The following is a 23,311-nucleotide window of genomic DNA, read 5'->3' as shown; positions in this document are numbered from 1 at the left end:
CCAGCTGAAGCAGGACTACAGACCCAGACATGACCCTCGGTAGTAGCTCAGTCCCAGATGCCACCAAGGCCTGGTGGCAGCAGGCTGCCCAGACCAGCACACCTCAGTGGCAGCATGGCCTCCCAGCATCAACATGGTCCAGGTGATTGACCAGATTGTGGGCATCCGAAGAGCCCTCGGTGGCAACTAGAGTATAGATACCACTCCAGACCCCAGTCTCCACAGGGCCACAGACCCAGACATGACCCTGTGCACCAGTCCTGGCCCAACCAACACTATGACCCTGGGTAACAGCTTAGGCCACTCAGTTCAGAATGTCCCTGGTGGCAGCATGGCCCTTGAACACCCTCACTGCCATAGGTTGCAGCCCGGATCCCCGGCATCTATGTGGTTCTTGGTGGCAATGTGGACCATGGATATCAATACAGATCCTGACTGTGGAAGGACCACAGACCCAGACATGTTCTTAGGCAGTAGCCCAGGCCCCAGTGTCAACATGGTCCCAGGTGGCAGCCCGGGCTACCCGGACCAGCATGACCCCTGCAGCAGCATGGCCCTCATATACCAACAGAACCTCAGGTGGCAGCCCAGACCCCTGGCATTGGCTGGTCTTCAATGGCTTTAGGAGGAGTCACAGACATCAACACAGACCCTGTTTGGCTACAGAAAAACCCCAGACCCAGACATGGCCCTTGCCTCTAGCGCCAGTCTGAGCAATATCATGGCCTCAGTTGACAGCCCTGGCCACCCAGATAGGCCTGATTTCAGCAGTAGCACAGCCCTCAGACACCATCATGGACACAGGTCTCAGCCAAGACCCTGGCCATCCACGTGGGCCCTGGCAGCAACCTAGGCCAGGGATATCAACACAGACCCAGGACATGCCAGGGACACAAACATAATTCTCAGCAGCAGTCCCCGGGTGTCTGTGTAGGCAATCTAGATTAGTAAGCCCCCATGGCAGAGCAGTCCTTGCACACCAAAATGGTCCCAGGTGGCAACTCAGCCACAGACTCCTGCACAGACCCCAATAGTGACAGGAACCACAGACATCAACAAAAGGCCCCTCAGCTGCTCCATGGTCCAGGTCCAAGACCTGGCTTTTTATGACCCAAGAACAGACATCTCCCTGGACTCAAGTGGCCAGGCGAGCACTTCCCATCAGCCCGCTCTTTAACACCCTCCACTCTCCAGATCTGCCTTTCTCTCCAGCCCATGAACCATTCTGCCTCTTCTGCCTCCCCACCCTGTACTCTCACTCCAATGGCACCCAACTGCCCAGTGTGAGGACTCTTGGTTAGGTCACACGTGGCTTTTTCCCAGCCACAAGAAATGGCATGGAACTGTACGTCTTTCCTCTCTCCCATGCCTGGGCCTCGAGACCTTGAGCAGCACTTGGTATGATGGTACCTGATCACTCAGTGCCAGGGGCACCAGGCAGGTTTGTGGTTGTAACTGCCCTCCAAGACCAAAAAGTCCTTTAGAGTACCATCTGTGTCCTCCCCCAGTTCAGTTTCTTATATTCATTATCTCCCTTCCTATTCCATTGTTACCTCCTTTTCTACTAGGAAGTTCAGATAATTACAATTATTTTGCTTTCTCTTTATGGTATATTATTGAATAGCTACCTTAGTGATTCCCCTTGTGGTTAGAATTTACGTCATAAAGCAATCTAGTTTGGAGCAATGTCAACTTAATTTCAACAATATGCATAGATTTTGCCCAATTACAGCTTTATTCCCCCCCCCTTTTTATACATCGTTGTACAATTGACATCTTTTTGCACTGTAGTCCATCAGACAGTTTCACAATTATAACTTCGCATGACTGTCTTTTAAATTAGAAGAAAACATTGACAACAATACTATTTTTGTGTTTCCTTGTGTGTGTACCATTTTTTATTACTTAATGTTTAACCATTTGAAATTAGTAACAAATGTCTTATTGTTTCATTTTAGCATAAAAGGCTCCCTCTCATATTTATTTAAAATAAATGATGTTTTATGTTGCTCATAACAGACTAAAATAATCCTTTTGCATCAGCGTCTAGAGTAGCTCTACAACTCCATATTGTCCCACCCAGCCCCTTCTGTAGTTTTTGTAGAAAAGATTTGCTAGTGACACATCACCTCAATTTATGTTCATCAGAGAGCATCTTGATTATTCTTTTAGTCTTGAAAGATATGTTTTCCAGACAGGTATTTTTAGTCCCTTCCTTTCATCATTTTGAATAGGTTATTCAGTAGCAATCTGGTTTCCATGGTTTCTAATAAGTTTAATATACCTTGAATATGATGAGTCATTCTGCTAGCTGCTTTCAGATTTTTCTTTCCCCTTGCCATCTTAACCTTTTAAAATTACATTTCTTTATTTAGTGTGTATGTGATGTACGTGTGTGGGTGTGGGTTTGTGTGTGCCGCAGCAAGCATGAGGAAATCAGAGGACAGCTTGTGGGAGTCCATTTTCTCCTTGTGCCACTGGGGTTGCAGGGACTGAACTCAGAGGGTAGGCCTGGAAACAAGCGCCCTTACCAGCTGAATCTTCTTGCTGGACCCCTAATTTTGATTTCTATTTTCATGCACTAACTGCCCATATTGACAAGCACCAGTCTGATTTTTCACATGTGCACACAACACACACTGATGAAGTCCACCCTCCTTGGAAAACCTTCTCATACACTGTTCTCAGTCTTTGTCCTTTTTGACAGCTTAATTATGATACTTCAAGCTTTGAATTTGTATATTTAGTTTAAGTCGAGTTGATTGAGCTTCTGGGATGTACAGATCTATGTTTTTTTTTTTTAAAAAAAATCACATTTTCAATTTTTGATTACCATTCCTTCAAATATTCTCCTTGCTTACATCTACTTCTTATTAGGTTGCTACTATGCATTTATTCTTTCCTTGTCTGAGAAACACAGTGTTCTATTTTTACTCTCTTCTCTTTCTGTTTCTCATACTATATAATATCAATGAACCTATCAGTAGCTGGCTGATGACTCTTTTGTTGTTGTTTCTACTGTTTAATTCTGCTGCTGTGAACTTTTGTGAAACTTTTCAGTTGTACTTCTTGACATAATTTCAGTGTATATATATATATATATTCTCATATTTCTAAGAATATATATTTTTATGAGAATATCCTACATGGATACAATGTATTTTTATCCTAACTACCCCCATTCTCCCCTCTACTTCTTCACAGACCCCTTCACCACTTCCCTCTCCCACCTTGATGTCCTCTCATTTAAATATTTTACTGCCCTTTAAGTTCATTTAGTGCTGCCTGAATACACATGGGTATGATGCCATCCACTGGAGTGTGGTTAACTTACCAGGGAAATACTTCCTTTCCCAGCAACCATCAGCTACCAATAATTCCTCACTAGGGGTGGGACCTTACAAGTTCCTCCCTATCTGTGCCGGCTTTGTCCTGTTCAGGTCTTATAAAGAACCATTGATTATAACATCTTTTGTAGCACACAATGGAATACAAGTTATGTATGTAATTAATGGTATTCTGACCTTACAATACGAATATCATATAGAATTATCTGAATAGACTTAATATAAGTGGTGTGGGACAATTGTCTATATTCTGTCAATTATGTTTTATTTACTTATTTATTAAAATTTCCACCTCTTCCCATTTCCCTCCCACTGCCCCTGCTCCCTCTCCCCCTTGCTCTCCAGTCCTAAGAGAAGTCAGGGTGCCCTGCCCTTTGGGAAGTCCAAGCTCCCCCCCATCCAGGTCTAGGAAGGTGTGCATCCAAACAGACTAGGCTCCCCAAAGGCCAGTACATGCAGTAGAATCAAAATCCAGTGTCATTATCATTGGCTTCTCAGTCCGCCCTCATTGTCAGCCACATTCAGAGAGTCCAGTTTGATCACATGCTCGTTCACTCCCAGTCCAGCTGGCCTTGATGAGCTCCCATTAGATCAATTCCACCGTCTCCGTGGGTGGACGCACCCCTTGCGGTCCTGACTTCCTTGCTCATGTTCTCCCTCCTTCTGCTCTTCATCTGGGCCTAACACTTTACTGAGTGAGATAACCCAGACCCCAAAAGAGGAATATGGTATGTACTCATTCATAAGTGGATTCTAGCCATAAACAAAGGACATTGAGCCTATAGTTCGTGATACTAGAGAAGTTAAATAAGAAGGTGAACCCAAAGAAAAACACATAGTTATCCTCCTGTATATTGGAAGTAGACAAGATCGCCAGGCAAAAGTTGGGAGCAGGGGGGTGGGAGTGGGTTGGGGGGAAGGGGAAATGGGGAGAGAGAAGGGAGAAGGGGAGGATCGGGGAGAGCTTAGGGGAATGGGATGGTTGAGATGGAGGAAGGGTGGATATGGGAGCAGGGAAGAAGATATCTTAACTAAGGGAGCCATTTTAGGGTTGGCAAGAGACTTGACTCTAGAGGGGTTCCCAGGTGTCCAAGGGAATTTCCCCAGCTAGGTCCATGGGCAACAGAAGAGAAGGTGCCTAAACTGGCCTTCTCCCATAGCCACACTGATGAATATCTTGCATATCACCATAGAACCTTCATCTGGTGATAGATGGAGATAGAGACAGATACCCACATTGGAGCACTGGACTGTCAATTATGTTTTAAATAAATGCTGCTTGACCAGTAGCCAGGCAGGAAGTAGAGGCGGGTCAATGAGAACAGGAGAATTCTGGGAAGGAGAAAACCCATTCCTCCCCAGTCCCATCTAGACACCGAAGAAGGAAGATGTGACCTGCCCCGCTGAAAAAGCTACCGAGACAGGTGGTTAACACAGATAAGAATAATGGGCTAATATAAGTTATAAGAGTTAATAAGAAGCCTGAGCTAATGGGCCAATCAGTTTATAACTTATGTAGACCTCTTTATGGTTTTCTTTGGGGCTAAATGGATGTGGGACTTGGTGGGAGGACAGAAACCAGGCAGGACAGAAACCCAGACAACATATAAGCATATATAACAGTAGAGGAGGAAATAAAAAGAGATCACCTGAGAAAAATAGCGCCAGAAAATATTTATCATAAATTCTGAATTTGAATGTGGGCTGATATGATCACAAGTCAAAGAGTGTAGGTGAACCATAGAACTAAAAACTAGAAGAAAAAAGATTCCTCCCACCTAGAACAAATATGTCTCTTATGACAAACTTACTTTAGTGAACCAATACTCTTTTCTGATTTTTTACTTCTAGAACTGTAAAATATTAAATCTTTGCTGTCTTAAGCCACTAAGTCTGTAGCAATTTATTGCATCAGCAATGGACAATTGACGTATCAAGTCAATTTGCAAACAATACATTGCATTTTTGTGTCTTAGCAACTAATAATCTGCAAGTTAAAAATAAAAATAACATTTACAAAATCATTATAAACAAATATTTTAGTATACATTTGACGAGATACATGATCTGGGAATTAATGATTATTTGAACTTTATAGTAACTTAAAACTGTAATGAATAAGGAACATTCTTCAAATCACAGGATTGGATAGGCTAGGTCTACCATGACATGTGAGAAAGCTGAACATGACGGTAGTTTAACACAGTGTGACAAACAAATTAGTCTTTTTTAATTATACAAAACTCCTTATGTAACTAATGTGTAATAATAAAAGTATAATTGTTACTCAACATTCCATGGATCATCTCTGAAAAGTTAAGGAAAAGAGGCACTTGAAGAAACTGGCGGATGTCTTTACCATACAGTTCATATAAAGTATTTACATGCACACTGCTGAAGCATTTTAGCCCTCTTGCAGTCCAAATAAAAGCTTCATGTAAGCTTCAAAGTTGCTGGGCACTCCAAAATACTGCTGAACTCAGAATCAAAGTTCTGAATTCATGTATTAATTAGAAAAAAAAAAACAAAATACTAGGAAAAAAAAACAAAATTACCAGTTACTGAAAAATTCATGTAGGCATACACGGTAGTCCACTCTAAGCATTTCCTCTAAATCCCTCACATTCATGGCTAAAGCCCATCTATAGCACTAACATTCTATACCATTCAAGTAACAATGATTGTTTTTCAGAGAAAAAAAACATTCATTTCAGTAATGGTAGCACTGCTACATTCTGAAAAAGAGAACAGAATCAGAATTGGCAGATCCCATATCATAGATACATGAAGAAAAGAACCTATTTTAGGAAGAACAGCAGGAATCCTCTAAGTTAGACACCATATTGACCCACACCAACACAGTGCATGAGATTGACCATGCCCAAAGTCTGTCTCAATAAGCTTCTATGCAGTCAGAATAAATAAATTCATTAAGAAATAAAGTATGTCATTTGCAAGGTTTTTATTTTCTTCTCTGATAATTTTTTATTACTTTATAAATAATAGGAATCAAATCAAATCAAATCAAAATTTCCACTTCCTCCCCTCCTCCCATTTCCCTCCAGCTTCCCCACTCAATCTCCCTCTCCCCCTCTAGTCCTAAGAGAGGGCAGGGTACCCTGCTCTGTGGGAAGTCCAAGGTCCTCCCCCCTCTATCCAGGCTTAGGAAGGTATGCATCCAAATAGACTAGGATCCCAAAAAGCCAGTACATGCAGTAGAGACAAATCCCAGTGCCATTATCACTGGCTTCTCAGTCTGCCCCATTTGTCAGCCACATTGAGGGTCCAGTTTGATTCCATGCTCATTCAGTCCCAGTCCAGTTGGCTTTGGTGAGCTCCCATTAGTTCAGGCACACTGTCTCAGTGGGTGGATCAACTCCTCGTGGTCCTGACTTCCTTGGACATATTCTCCCTCCTTCTGCACTTCAACTGGACCTTGGGAGCTCAATCCAGTACTCCCATGTGGGTCTCTGTCTCTATCTCCATCTGGCACCAGACGAGTGTTCAACTTCCTTAGCTATCAGGGAAATGCAAATCAAAACAACTTTGAGATACCATCTTACACCTGTCAGAATGGCTAAAATCAAAACACCAATGATAACCTATGCTGGATAGGATGTGGAATAAGGGAAACTTACTCCATTGCTGGTGGGAATGCAAACTTGTGCAACCACTTTGGAAATCAGTGTGACAGTTTCTCAGAAAATTGGGAATCACCCTACCTCAGGATCCAGCAATACCACTCTTGGGAATATACCCAAGAGATGCCCAATCATACTACAAAAGCATTTGTTCAACTATGTTCATAGCAACACTATTTGTAATAGCCAGAACCTGGAAACAACGTAGATGCCCCTCAATGGAAGAATGAGTAATGAAAGTGTGGAATATATATGCATTAGAGTACTACGCAGCGGTAAAAAACAATGACATCTTGAATTTTGCATGCAAATTGATGGAAGTAGAAGATACTATCCTGAGTGAGATAACCCAGACCCAAAAATATGAATATGGTCTGTAGTCACTCATTAGTGTATTCTAGCCATAAACAAAGGTCATTGAGCCTATAGTTCGCGATCTTAGAGAGCCTAAGTAATAAGGTGAACCCAAGGAAAAACACATATAGATCCTCCTGGATATTGGAAGCAGACAAGATCGCCAGGCAAAAGTTGGGAACATGGGGGTAGGGATGGGGTAGGAAGGGGAGAGGGGGAGAGAGGAGGGAATATGTGGAGGGTTGGGGAGAGCTTGGGGGAGTGGGATGGTTGAGATGGAGAAAGAACAGATATGGGAGCAGGAAAGGAAATATCTTAATTAAGGGAGGCATTGTGGGGTTGACAAGAGGCTTGACTCTAGAGGGGTTCCCAGATGTCCACAGGGATGATCCCAGCTAGGACTCTGGTCAATGGAGGAGAAGGTGCCTGAACTGGCCTTGTCCCATAGCAATGTTTTTATAATAAAATCTAAAATTTTTATTTAAAGTAATTTTTAAAGTCTTCTGAGTATGCCTTTTTAAAGTTTTTTTCATTTTGCATACCAACTACAGTTCCCCCTCACTTCCCTCCTCCCACCCACACCCACCTTCTCCCCCACCATATCAAGTTGAGGCAGGACCAAGCCCCTCCCTTCTGTATCATGGCTGAGCAAGGTATCCTCCATAGGGAATGAGCTCCAAAAAGCCAGTTCATACACTGGGCATAAATCCTGGTCCCACAGCCTGTGGCTCCCGTAGACTGCCCAAGCCACACAACTGTCACCCACATTCAGAGGGCCTAGTTCCATCTTATGCATGTTCCCCAGCTATCAGCCCAGAGGTGGTGTCAGTGAGTTCCCACTAGCTCTAGTCAGCTGTGTCTGTGGTTTTCCCCATTGTAATCTTGACCCTTTTGCTCATATAATCCCTCCTTCCTCTCCTCAGAGTACCCTAAGAGAGACATGCATGGATGCCCCTCCGAAGGGGAAGTAGATAAGATCTCCTGAGTAAATTAAGAGGGGTGAAGAGGAGAGGGGAGGAGAACATGAGGGAATGTGATGGTTGGGTTTGAGGAAGGACAGAGAGGGAGAACAAGGAAACAGATGTCTTGATTGAGGGAGCCATTTGACCAGTTGTGGGTTTCTGTGATGGCCTCCCTGTGCTACAAAGAGAAGCTTCTTTGATGATGGGTGAGAGGTACACTTGTCTGTGGGTATAACTTCTCAAATGTAATTACAAATTGCATCTGACAAATGTGTGCACTTTTTCTACTCCACTGATAAAATGAGAGAAATTTGTTTAACTATGATGCTGAGATTTTTCATAATAAAATGTTGTTTGTGATAACATTTCAGTTTTACCAAAAAAATGTAGAAGTGGTTAATGAAATTTTTCACTGTACAGAAATGGAAGTGCATAGGCTCCTTAGAGATGTGCATAAAAGGTGGATATCTTTTTTCTGGGTCATAAAAACATTAAAATATTGGCCTATATAATATAAATAATATATACATTATTATATATCACAATATAATCACATTTTCAAACTGAGAGAAAAATAATCTTATTTGAAAATACATTAAAATGAGAAAAAGAGGATTATAGTAAAACAGAAATTGTTAAGTCATTTCTTCAAAACTGACCTTTGAGGATAAGATAAGGAACCTACCAAAGACAAGCAAAGGCACTACTTAAAGGAGGTAATGGGAGGTTTTAATCGGTAATACACTACTGCAATAGAAGAAAGGCACCATGCTTAACTGAAAACAACTTTGGTTTTTAGGAAGGTGACAATGAATTTTAAAGTAACAACAAAGGACTTGGGAGGAGACAGTAGATCTAGACCAGAGTCATACAGCAGAAAGCAGAGTCCAGACTCTGTGACACTCATCTGGATGTGCTAACCTGCATGCACACAGTCACGTGGCCCCAGAGCGGGGTTCAGAGGCTATAGGTATCTTCAAGCATTAGGTAAAAAAATATTTTGGCAAATGGGAGTTTTCTCAGAAAGGCTTTTTGTTCGGAGATGGAGTGGGAATCTGAGCAAACTGTGTAACTCTGAATGTGGCCTTGAGTTGTTAGAAAACATTGCCAGCTTTTATTCAAGTCTTTAGGGAACAAGGATGAGACATTTTGAAGAAGCATCTGAGGAGTCTAGCTAGAAACCAGTCAAGGATATCATCATTGTTCAGGCTAGAAAACAGTCAGTTGACATGAGTTCAGCCTCACACGTGGATTGCGGTAAAAACTCACTTCTCTAAAAGCATGGCCTCTACTCAGAAATAAGACAATTTTTTAAAAAAAAAATCAAGAAAAAGAAATACCAGAAAAAAATGTAACCAAGCTAAAAAGGACTTTCTCAACTTCATTACCTAACTGTGACTCTTTTGAAATCTAACTTCAGTTTCACAATTTTTTAAATAATTTCTGAACTTTAAAACCATCCTCTCTGAGAAACAGAATTTTAAAATATGAGTGGCATCGAATGTGTTTCAGAGCTTTAAGAAATTACAGAATTGTAATATGAGGAGTTGATAGATTCAAATGACTAGATTGCCTGATACAAAGACTACAGAAGAAGCCAGGCAATGGCGGTGCACGCCTTTAATCCCAGCACTCCGGAGCAGAGGCAGGCAGATCTCTGTGAGTTTGAGGCCAGCCTGGTCTGGTCTACAAGAGCTACAGCAAAACCCTCTCTCGAAGGAAAAATAAAAAGACTACAGAAGACATGGTGGGCTGACATTTTTGAAAACAGAAAGTCCTACAATCTAAAAATGTTAACTAGTAAGTTAAGTGAAATGCTTGTATTTTTTAAAAAAATTAGTTCTTGAGAATTTCATACAATGTGTTTTGATAATATTCAATTCCCCCCAACTCCTCCTAGACACACTCCCCCTTACCTACTCAAACAATTTTTATCCCTGGCTAAACTTATCAAGTCCAATTTATGCTGCTCATATATTCTTGTGTATATTGCCTTCACTGGAGTGTGGTTGAACTACCAGGGGCTTCTTTCTTAAAACTAGCGTTTCCTTTCCCAGCAGTCATTGTCAGTAGCTAGAGTGGGACTTCATGACAGTAATGGGTTTCCATATGACTTTAAAAAAAGCTCTTTAGTGTTACCCTTCCCCATATTGCCTCCTGTTGTGCTGCCCTCCCAGCTTCCACTCCAGTTTAATTCTTTGTGAGGGTTGAATGAGAACTCTTTCCCATAGGCTCAGATATTTGAGGACTTGGTCCCCAGTTGGTGGCACAGGAGGCTACAATTAAGAGAAAACCTTGAGTCTCAGAAGAGAATTGACAGTTTAGACTTTTTAACAGTGTTGAGACTGAAACACTATGGGGACTTTTGAAGTTGGACTAAATGTATTTTGCATTATACCTGACTATGAGTATATAGGAGCCAGGGAGTGGGATGTTTATTTCCTAGATGTTTAGGCCTTTTTCCCTTAGTTCTTTACATACTATTGATACTAACCCTTTGTCAGATATATAGACAGTAAAGGTCTGTTGCTGTTGTTGTTATTGTTTTCCATTCTGTAGACTGCCTCTTCACTCAAATGATGGTGTCCTTTGCTGTACAGAGCTGTTAAGTTCCAGGAGGTCCCTTTAGTAATTGTTGATCTTAATGCCTGCACTATTGGGATCCTGTCCAGAGTGCCCCCCCCTCTCTCTCTCCTCTTCTCTCTTATATTCAGGTATTAGGTCTTATGTTGAGTTTCTTTTATTTTTATGGTATAATGACTTTTTTGGGGATTACTTACAGGGCCATGGGCCACTTGTCCCCAAAATGCCCACATCAGCATCAGTGGCAATAACTATAGGATGAGCCCTGGATGCCTTGCACAAGAGGCAGCGCCACTGAAGAGCCTTCAGCTTCAAAGCAGTCATGTGCCTCTTATACATCCTTGGGGGGGGGGCTGCTAGTGAAGCACAGATTTCTGAGTTTCTTGGGTCTTACAAGTATCATATTATATATTTCCATAATCTGATATGTTTCATCAGTTTACTGGAGCTACCCAACCTTGCCCTGACTCCACTTAGCCTTGCTCTTCCCTCTAGAGGGAAATATTTCAATTCTCTTGGGGTCTTTGATCCATTTGAAATTGAAAGGTTTTTTTCCAGGATGAGAGAGAAGGATCTAATGTCATTCTTCTACATGTGTTTATTCTCTACATATTATTTATTCTCTTCGGAAAAAAAAAAAAAAACAGGTGTAGGTAGAATCAATAGAATAGAACTGAGGACCTACATGTAAGGAGTGTAGCTCTATATAGATCCTCAATTCTATTCTACTGATCGATTATTCTGTTTTATTTTGTATGTTTGTCTCTCTCTTTCTCTCTCTCTTCCTCTCTCTCTCTCTCTCTCTCTCTCTCTCTCTCTCTCTCTCTCTCTCTCTCTCTCTGTGTATCATTCTGTTTTTATTATTGTAGCTCAGTGGTGTAACCTGAACTCTGGGATGGTGATGCCTCCAGAAATGTTATGTTATCATTATTCAAGATTGTTTTGGATATCCTCAATCTTATATATTTCTGCATGAAATTTAAGATTAATTTTTTTAACTTTCTGTGAGAATTGGATTGAAATTTTGATGGAAATTACATTGAATCTGTAGATTGCTTTTGATAGGACGGCCATATCCACAGTATTAACCATACAAACCCATAATTGCAGGAGGTATTCCTGTTTTCTGATATCTTCTTCAATTTCTTTTTTAGTGTCTTAAAGTTTTCATTGTGCAAATCTTTCATTTCTTTGGTTAGACTTATTCAAAAAAATTTCACGCTATTGTAAATAATATTGCTTCCCTGATTTCTTTCTTGGTATATTTGTCATTTGTGTATAGAAAAATACTGATTTTGTGGGTTAATTCTCTATCCTGTTACTTTGCTGAATATGTTTAGCAGATGTGGGAGTTTTGTTGGAGTATTTATGGTCTTTTATGTATAAAATACATACTATCATCTGCAAATAAGTATACTTTGACTTCTTCCTTTTTTATGTATTTCCTTTACATCTCTTATTACTCTAGCTAAGACTTCAAGTACTACACTGAATAGGAGGAAGGGGTAGAATGGACATTCTTATATTGTTCCTGATTTTGATAAAAAATGCTTTTGTGTTTGTTCCTTTAGGAAAATGCTAACTGTGAGTTTTCTGTATATTACCTTTATTATGTTGGGAGGTATCTCTTGTAACCCTAAATTCTCCACAACTTTTATCAGGAAAGGATATTGGAATTTGTCAAAGCCTGCTTCCACATCTAATGAGATGATCATGTAGTTCTTGTCCTTTAGTATATTTATATTGTGGGTTATGTTTATTGATTTGTGTATTTTGAACTATCTATGCATTGCTGGGATGAAGCCTATTTGATCATGGTGGATATTCTTTATGGTGTGTTCTTGAATTCAGTTTTTCAAGTGCTTTGTTGAGAATTTTTGCATCTATGTTCATCAAAGATATTGACCTATAATTTTCTCTCTCTTTTTAAAAAAGATTTACTTATTTATGTTTGAGTGCTTTATCTGCACACATGACTTTTAAGTCAGAAGAGGGCACCAGATCTCATTATAGATGTTTATGGTTGCTGGAAATTGAACTCAGGACCTGTGAAGCAGCAGCCAGTGCTCTTAACCGCTGGCCATTTTTCCAGCCCTAATTTTCCCTTTTTCACCTAGTCTTTGCCTGGTTTTTTGTATCAGGGTAATCCTGGCTTTGTTAAGGGGATTTGGAAATGTTCCTTCCTTTTCTATTTCATGTAATAGTTTGAGGAGTATTTGTGTGAGTTCTACTTCAAAGGACTGGTGGAGCTTTTTGATGAATCCATCTGGCCCCGAGATTTTTTTTCAGATGGAAGATTTTTATTTACTGCTTCTATCTCATCTGATATGAGTTTGTTTAAGTGATTTACTTCATTATGGTTAGGATTCACACTGTGGGTTGATGAGTGAAGCTGACTATTTTCTGTAAAGCACTGGTTATCCATTTGCATGTCTTCTTTTGAAAAATGTTTATGTAGGCCTATTGCCCATATTTATTAATATGTTTGTGTTTTGGCTGTTTGGTATTAGGAGTTCCTTTATATAATTTAAATATTAATCTCTTAGCATATGTCTAGTGACAAATACTTTCTCCCATTGTGTAGATTGTCTCATCAGTCTCTTGCTTGGTACCTTTGCTGTGTTTGATACAATTCAATTTTTTTCTATTATTTGCTTTTGTTTCTCACACCTTTGATATTTATCCTAAAACTCTTTATCTATAATAAATACTTTTCCTGAAGTATTTTCTGCTAGTTTTATGTGGTCACCAAAGAAGAAAGTGTGTAAGATGGTGGGAGAAAATCTCTTTGATTAGTCAAGGAGTTAAAACTAACACTTGTATAGAAGGAAAACTTTATGCTGTTCTCTTACATGATAGGATGTTTAGAATTAGAAAGGGTATGTTTTATATTTTCAAAATATCTGGAAGAGGCAATTATGAATGTTCTCTTTTAAAAGACATGATAATATTGGCTTCACTCATACTCTAAATATGTTTATGCCTAACCATGTACACATTATATCTAGGATCCACGTATGAGAGAGAACATGCAGTTTTTGCCTTTCTAAGTTTGGGTCACCTCACTTAGATCCATCTATTTTCTGCCAATTTTATTATTTTATTTTTCTTTATAGCTGAATAAAATTCCATTGTCAATATGTACCACACTTTCATTATACATTCGTCAGTTAATAGGCATCTAGATTGGTTCCATTTCCTTATTATGGGCAAAAGGACACTTGGAACATTAAAAAGAAAAAAGGGAAAAGAAACTGAGGAGGCAACAAGGAGGGCTGGGGGAGTCGGGCTTGGGGGATGGGAATGAGAGAAACTCACGAATGCATACTTTGTTCAAAGTAGCATAATGATTTCTAATATCTTATATTATGCTAATTGGTAAAAGACATAAACAGACAGACTGGGCATGGTGTTCCATGCCCTTAACTCCAGCACTCAGGAGACAGAGGAAGGCAGATCTCTGTGTGGTTAAGACCAGCTTTGTCTGAATAGCAAGTTTCAGGTCAGCTAACACTACAGAGTGAAACGCTAATCCCTGCCCCGCAAATGGTGAATATTGAAAGGAACTTGTAGGGAGGAGGAGATGGGTAACGGGGGGGGGGTGAGAGAGGGAGATAAGATGGTGAGGATGATAGGAATCAGAATGTACTGTAACACATATATAAAACTGTCAAAGAACAAATGTAATGAAAGGTTTTTTAAGACATGAGAAATATTTCAGGTATGGACGTGTTAACTATGTCTTAACATTTCTACTGCTGTGATAAACCACCACAACCAAAGCTACGTGGGGAGGAAAGGGTTAATTTCAAACCTACACTTCTCCCTCATAGAATGATGCAGGAACTGAAGCAGACGACATGAAGGGTTGTTGTCTACTGGCTTGCTCCTCATGATTTGCTCGGCCTGTTTTCTTATAGACAACCCCAGGACTACTAGCCCAAAGGTGGCACAGTCCATGATAAGCTGGGCCCTTCCACGTCAATCATCAATCAAGAAAATGCACCACAGGCTTGCCTATAGAGCAATCTGGTGGACGCACCTTCTCAATTAATGGTCCCTCTTCCAAAATGACTCTTGCGTATGTCAAGTTGACATAAAACTAGTCAGAGCAATTATACTGATTTGACATAATGCATACCTGTATCAAAGATGGTGTTGTAGTCCAGAGGTACACACAGTGACAGTGTAGCCATAAGTAAAATTTACATTTTTATATAAATTAGAATTAAAACAAATAACTAGGGGGATTGGGAAAGTAGTCTAGTGGCAGAATGTCCCACCAGACACATAACCCAGAACTGCAAATATTTCTAGATCAGGCAACAGAAAGCATTGTAAAAGTGTCATTAAACTTTTTATACATACTACTTAATTATCATCACTATTATTACTATCTGCCATGATTTATGACATATTGTAGCTTTGTTTAAAAACATCATTTGTGTAGGTGAACAGAAAATAATAATTTCATAGGAATCTTTATGTTTCATATTCTATGTTGTTGATGCAAAAACTCAGCTCTCACCTCACAGGAGTAAAAGATATTCTGGAGCTAAATATGAATGACCGTGACCCAAACACAGATTAAAGTTGCCTCAAAAAACATATTCCAATATGGCAACAGTTTCTTGATGTTTTTAGACATTAAAGAACAGCTGAGCATGGTGGTTCACACCTTTATTCCCAGCACTCAGGAGGCAGAGTCAGGTGAGTCTCTGTGAGATAGAGGCCAGCCTGGTCTACAGAGGGAGTTCTGGGCCAGCCAGGCCTGTGTAGTAAGGCTTCATCTCTAAAACCAATTAAAGATAAAAGAAAGAAATAAATGAAGGCACTTTAATATACATTAGTGCATTATCAGGTAGGTAGATAAAGCAGGAAAATCCATGCCATAGGGCTTAGATGCCAAGTGATGATATTCTTAGCCTTTGGTTTGGGAGAAGCTAGAGGCCTGTTAGGGTTTACCTAATTGTCACAAAGATCACGCACAGAGGTAAGTAATGATGGCTAATAAATGGCTACAGATCCAAGATAATTTAGCTTCCTAATGCTGCCACTTTTTAATCCAGTTCCTCATGTTGTGATGACCCCTAACCATTAAATGATTTCGTTGCTACTTCAAAACTGTAATTTTGCTACTGTTATGAATCGTGATGTAAATACCTGATATGCAACCCCTATGCGGGTCAAGACCAACAGCTTGAGAACCATTGTTCTAAAGTCACTGACTCTAATGTTGGGGAGGCAACTATGGGGTGCATGAAGTTTCAGTGGAGATGGCAACTTTCCCAGAGAAATTAATGTTGCAGTCGACATATTTGTTGGTAAATAATATTCTCAAGAGTTGACCAGAAGGGCAGCAATCCCTAAGCTTAGCAGTTTTTCTGGGGACTGTAACCTTGTGTTTTATTTCTGTCAAATGGAAGGGAACTTCTCCTGGACTATGAATTCTTTTATTACACAAAGTGCTGCCCCTTTTTCTTTTTCTTTTCTTTCTTTTTTTTTTGTGTGTGTGTGTGTTCTTTTTTGAGACCGGGTTCTCTGTGTAGCTTTGGCTGTCCTGGAACTAGTTCTCTAGACTAAGCTGACCTCAAACTCAAGAGATCCACCTTCCTCTGTGCCTCCTCCCCAGTGCTGGGATTATAGGTGTGCGTCGCCACCACCTGGCATTTTTTTGTGCTTCTTATAACATATCCTGGCACAAGAATATTAGTGAAAAGAGTTGCTTTGTATTTCTTGAGTGCATGTTCCTATGTATGAACTGCCAAGGAGGGATGTTAGGTGAACTGAACAGTAACTCTGAAAGTACAAAGTTGGCCACTTTTCCTGCAATCTATTTATCAGGCATTGTCGTCCCACCTTCTGATTCTGAGGTAGGTACCAAGCACAAGAAGTGGCAGTTTATGTGTGCTATAAGGACCTTTTTATGCATATGGATGCTCATCTGTGTACCTAGGTTTATGTACAGACAAGCCCATCACAGATTGAAAATACCATATGTAGAAACGTCCTTAATACACCTAACCACATTGTAGCTTAGACACCAAGTACACTGTGAAGTAATGGTGGCTTGTGACTGTGTAGAGGGCTGAAAGCTACAGATCACAGCTGTTCGGCATCTCCAGTATTATAACTCCAAGCTCTACGACAACAAAAGGCAAAGTCCAAGGTTTGAAGTTTTGTTCCCACTGAATGAGTATGGCTTTCACACCTCTGTAGAGTTAAAAATGATTAGCCAATTTGTTACGTTAGGAACAGTCTTTCCTGTGGTTCAGCATGCAACACAGACAGGACTTTTAGTTTTCAATTAACAAAAGACACTGCAAAGGCTCACAGAGACTAAGTGTTTGATCTGAGCTCAGGTCTATCAAAGCCGGATTACATTATTTACGCTCCCTCTCCCTCCTCTTAAGAATAATGACCCTCTCTTCACTTCAGCTCCCGGGGTTAGCCTCTAATTGGTCCCATAGAGATTGATGTGAAAAGAATTTCTATTTCTCTGAATCCCTATCCCACCTAACATCGATGAAGTTTTTTTTTTTTTTTTCTGTGTGGACATCAGGCCAGCATGTGCCCCTTGTGTCGAGACTTATGAAGTGGTCAAGGGAGAAGACTAGCAAAGGAATAATTGGAGCCCATGTTACCTAGACCTTTAAATAAACAAAGAAGCAGAAACCTTGTGGAGGTGGTGAAGGGAAAGGTACGGGAAACTGAAGACTTTCTTGGAGCTGGAATGGAAGCTGGGAAGATGAATGGAAAGGGAGGAAGATACAATAATATCTTTAAAGCAGCATGTTCTCAACCTGTGGGTCTTAACCCTTTTGGAGTCAAAGGATGCTTTCCCAGGGATCGCCTATCAGATATCCTGCATATCAGATATTTACATTATGATTCACAACAGTAGCAAAAAAATACAGTTATGAAGTAGCAACAAAAATAATTATAGGGTTGGGGGTCACCACAATATGAGGAACTGTATTGAAGGGTCACAGTTCCTCATATTGAAGGTTGAGAACCACTGACATAGAGGCACAGGGGTGAGTCAGAAGGTTTTCTTACTTATTACCCCCCTCCTCCATACAAGTTCTAAGGCAGTGTGTTCACCCTGTGGTAGAGACTATGGGTCCTGAAAAGGTTGGTGAAGGCAGGATCTTGTCTTGTACACAGAGATTCATCATGGTGATTGGAGGGATGGCTCAGCAGTTAAGAGCACTGACTGTTCTTTCAGAGGACTCAGGTTAAACTCCCAGCACTCACATGGCAGCTGACAATTGTCTGTAACTCCAATATCTGACACCCTCACACATACATGCATGCAAAACACCAATGTAAATAACATTTCAATAAATAAATAAATAAATAAAAGAGATCCGGCCTGATGAAAAATCCTCTGATCCTTCAGCCACAGACGCTGACACTACAGGTTGTTCCCTAAGTTATTCTAGTCCTTATAATGTCTTTTCTGCTAAGATGCGTTGGAATGTTCTAATTGCCCACTTTCTATGCTCAAGGAAAGCATTGCAGGAAAGGAAATGGCTCTCAGATCCTTGAGAGATCAAATACACATATTTACAACTGTAATTCAGTTTTAGTAAATGTACTAAAAATGGAAGTAGGGGCGCTATGGTAGAGTGCTGCCTAGAAGAAATTGTAAATATGGCCATCCCAAGCTTTCTCAAGCAGGCATTTGAATGAAGAGATTGGGTTACCCCAGAGACATGGCCTTATGCTGTTAAAAAGCTGTGCTGGAGTTAATTAAGGACCTTCATGCAGCATTTGGAGGGAGTTGTATTGAATGTTTCAGTTCTAAGGACACTAAACAAACTACAAGCATACATTTCTCACCAGAATATTAGCTTCACCCTAGGAGGAAGTGTGGACAGATGTTTCTGTCCCACCCAGTTTTCTCAGCCGTTCAGTCCCAACGAAACACACAGAGACCTACATTAATTATAAATTTGTTGGCCTATTAGCTTAGGCTTCTTATTAACTCTCATAGCTTACATTAACCCAGAATTCTTGTCTGTATTAGCCATGTGGCTTAGTACCTTTTATCAGTGAGACATTCTCCTTTTGCTTCCTCTGTGTCTGGGTGAGGACTGCAAATTCAGCCTTTCCTCTTCCCAGAATTCTCCTGTTTTAGTTGCCCTGCTTCTATTTCCTGCCTGGCTACTGGCCAATCAGCATTTTATTAAAATACAAGTAACAAATCTTTACAGAGTACAAGACCATTGTCCTACAGCAAGAAAGGATTCTTGTTGCTACAAACTAAATAGACATTAGTCAAAGAGCAAAAAATTATCTCACACTTCAGTATAGGTTTATGAGGACCAACACACCTTTTTTATATTTAGTCACATAGACACATATTATTTGTTATGCCAGAAAGTAAAGAAATTAGCATGATGAATAATTAACATATTATTAATATAAATTAGCATATTAAAAGGAAGGTGCATGCAAAGGAACAATGAAGAAGCTAAGTAGTGAAAAATATTTGAAATGCTCATTTAAGACTCCTTAAATTTTTATTTTATTTTTTTATTGTTTTTATTGAGCTATATATTTTTCTCTGCTCCCCTCACATCCTCTCCCCTCCCCTTCTACCCTCTCCCATGGTCCCCATGTTCCCAATTTACTCAGGAGATCTTGTCTTTTTCTACTTCCCATGTAGATTAGATCCAGGTATGTCTCTCTTAGGGTCCTCATTCTTGTCTAGGTTCTCTGGGATTGTGAACTGTAGGCTGGTTTTTCTTTGCTTTATGTATAAAGGTCACTTATGAGTGAGTACATGTGATATTTGTCTTTCTGGGTCTGGGTTACCTCACTCAATATAAAACATACATCCATTTGCCTGCAAATCACACAATGTCATTTTTTCTGCTGTGTAGTACTCCATTGTATAAATTGGCCACATTTTCCTTATCCATTCTTCAGTCTAAGGACATTTAGGTTGTTTCCAGGTTCTGTCTATAACAAAGAATGCTGCTTTGAACATAGCTGAGCACATGTCCTTGTGGTACAATTGAGCATCCTTTGGGTATATACCCAAAAGTGGTATTGCTGGGTCTTGATGTAGGTTGTTTTCTGATTTTCTGAGAAATAACCATGCTGATATCCAAAGGAGCTGTACCAGTTTGCACTCCCATAGGTAATGCAGGAGTGTTCCCGTGCCCCACATCCTCTCTAGCATAAGTTGTCATCAGTGTTTTTGATCTTGGCCATTCTTACAGGTGTAAGATGGGATCTTAGAGTTGTTTTTATTTGCATTTCTCTGATGGCTAAGGATTTTGAGCATTTCCTTAAGTGTCTTTCAGCCATTTTAGATTCCTCTGTTGAGAGTTCTCTGTTTAGGGAGGACCAACACATCTTGACAACATCGACTTTTCCAACATGTCAATACTGAGAGATATCTTTTCTAACAGGCATTCATGTGAAATGTTAAGTGCAGATATGTGTAGTCTATATGATGTCTGTTGAGAATTGTACTCTGGGAACCTGTCTCCTCATGTCCCCCATAAGTTACTGCATCTGGTGTGGATACACACTTGTCATTTAGCAGGGTACAGGCAGCAGGATGCCCACGAGTTCCTCATCTCTGCCCTAGATGTTCTGAACAGGCACTGCAAGGGCGATGATGTTGGCAAAGTGGCCAGCAATCCCAACCATTGTAACTGCATCATAGACCAAATCTTCACAGGTGGCCTGCAGTCAGATGTCACCTATCAAGTCTGCCATGGTGTCTCCACCACTATAGACTCATGCTGGGACATCAGTCTGGACTTGCCTGGCTCTTGCACATCCTTCTGGCCTATGAGTCCAGGGAAGGAGAGCAGCGTGAATGGGGAAAACCACATACCAGGCGTTAGTACCCTCACGGACTGCTTGCGAAGGTTTACAAGGCCAGAGCACTTAGGAAGCAGTGCCAAAATCAAATGTGGTAGTTGCCAAAGATACCAAGAATCTACCAAACAGCTCACTATGAAGAAGTTGCCAGTTGTTGCCTGCTTTCATTTTAAACGATTTGAACACTCAGCCAAACAGAGGCACAAGACCACTACTTACATTTCCTTTCCTTTGGAGCTGTATATAACACCATTTATGGCATCAAGTAAAGAAACCTGAATGAATGGACAGTTGCAGCTGCCAACCAATAGTGGGAACAATGAGAATAAGTATTCCTTGTTTGCTGTGGTTAATCACCAGGGAAACGTGGAGAGTGGCCACTATACAAGCTTCATTTGGCACCACAGGGACCACCAGTGGTTCAAGTGTGATGATGCCGTCACTACCAAGACCAGTATTAAAGATGTGCTGGACAGTGAAGGGTACTTACTGTTCTATCACAAACAGGTTCTGGAATGTAACTTTATACAACACACACACACACACACACACAGAGAGAGAGAGAGAGAGAGAGAGAGAGAGAGAGAGAGAGAGAGAGACAGAGAGACAGAGAGAGAGAGAGAGAATAAATGCAAAAAAAGAAATTTAAATGTGAGGCAATAAGTACACAGCTTTTTAAAACTACACAAAGACATAACTAAAATGACCAATGATGGCATTTATACAACACCAAGTACCAGCATTTAAATAACCTATTTAACACAAACCAGGATGTTGTAGAATATTACTTTAACTAGGCAAAGACACATGACATTTGTTTATGCTACAGAATATTATTTTAACTGTATAAAGGTGTGTGACTTTTTATGCTGTATTTGTTTCATGATGTAAGGATGTGTATTTAATTATGTAAAGATGTGTTGCATTTGTATCACCTTGCCTACCTAAGGCACCTGAATGTTCTAATAAAGAGCTGAATGGCCAATAACTAGGCAGAAGAAAGGATAGGCAGGGCTGCTAGGCAGAAAACAAGAGATAAGAAGGAGGTGAGAACAAGAGACACACCCAGGGCAAGAAGCCAGGCTGCTGCCAGACAGAAAGACCCAAGAAGCAGTGAAAATAAGATATACAGACAGGAAAAAAGTAAAAAGCCCCAAGGCAAAAGGTAGATAATGAGAAACAGGGTAAGTTAAACAAGCTAACTAGAAGCAAGCCTAAGCTAGGCTGAGCATGATTTGGGAGTTGGTTGGTGGCCTATAAGAAATAGCCTGGTACACCAGGAAAAATCAGAGTAAGAAATAACCAGTCATCAACATATACATGCTGTTAACTATGTGGAAGTGGGAGGAGTTGCTTTATTCCCATTAGTGCCTCAAATGCTATGTGACAGTTACTTTTTTTATTTTACAGGAAAATAATGGAATCAAACCTAAAAACAATCAGTGCTTCCTTATTTTAATGGTGGAAATATTTACAAACCAACAGCAGACTTATTTTCTGCCATTCCCGTGTTAGATACTGAATTCAGCATGAAAAGCGATGTAAGCAGGATTTAATGTTTCATTTTTCTACTGCTTCACAATGATTATGTGAGGGTTTATAATATGAATTTCCATTCTTGATCTTGCATTTCAGATGTTCTGACAATAAGAATATTCTATCTTAAAAGCAATCAACCAAACTGCAAATGAAATCTCACCACTTCTTTATAAGACTCAAAAGGTTGGAAATGGTAAAATGAATAAGCCCATACCTGCACTACAGAACAATTCAGAGAAATTATCAGTGGTTGAGAACTGCAAGAAATCCTCAGATGTGGGGCAGGAGATGGGGCCAGGACCATTTGTTCTGGTAAACCAATAAAGTCCTTGCCCCTGATGAGAACAAAGATTACTCCAAATAGGGAATTGGTTGCAAGAGTGCTCTGTGCCCCAGAGAGATGATTGCTTTGCTGTGTCAAATTGGATTATAGCTAGACTTACCTAGCCGGAGTCTTTGGTAGGTTTGCTCTTAAAGAAAATTTCAGTTTGAAATTGACTATTGAGAAGAGAATGAATTTATCATATTGAACTGCTCTGAAATTACATCAGAATGGAGATGCAGTTCAAAATAATAAGGGCAAATTTTCAGTGCTCTAAGCACATAGAATGTCAAACTATCAAAGAGATGGTGGACTCAAAAACATGAGCTCTTCTCTGGAGTAACCACTATACATATGCCTGCATACGATCTGACTTAACTCAATACGCAAAACTAAGTTCAGCCTTAAGCAAAGGGAGCCTGGAGTACTGCACTATCGGGATTGGAATGCAGACAGTATTGGAATGCAGACAGTATGTGCTATTTAGTAATCATTTGCTGACCATAATGCCTTCATAGGAGTTGCCTGAGTGGCCATGACTACTTCTCCTGATGTCAGGCCAAGATCTTAGCCTTTCTCTTCACTACACATATTCCAAAATGTGAGAAAAAAAATCTCTTTTCAAGTGTTCTTATAGATCTGACCAGTTTGAAGGAAAGGAGAAAGCATGAAACTAAAGAGTGGGACCCAGAGGATGCCTTGCCTTGTATCGCCATG

General features: G+C 40.3%; 1 pseudogene; it reads left to right on the top strand.

Annotated features, from left to right (window-relative positions):
- Positions 1-685: 685 nt before the first annotated feature.
- Positions 686-22,596, top strand: LOC119804995 (annotated as a pseudogene).
- Positions 22,597-23,311: the final 715 nt, after the last annotated feature.

Source organism: Arvicola amphibius, chromosome X, assembly GCF_903992535.2.
Source record: "Arvicola amphibius chromosome X, mArvAmp1.2, whole genome shotgun sequence".
Classification (NCBI taxonomy): domain Eukaryota; kingdom Metazoa; phylum Chordata; class Mammalia; order Rodentia; family Cricetidae; genus Arvicola; species Arvicola amphibius.
This window is presented reverse-complemented; position numbering and strand designations above follow the sequence as displayed.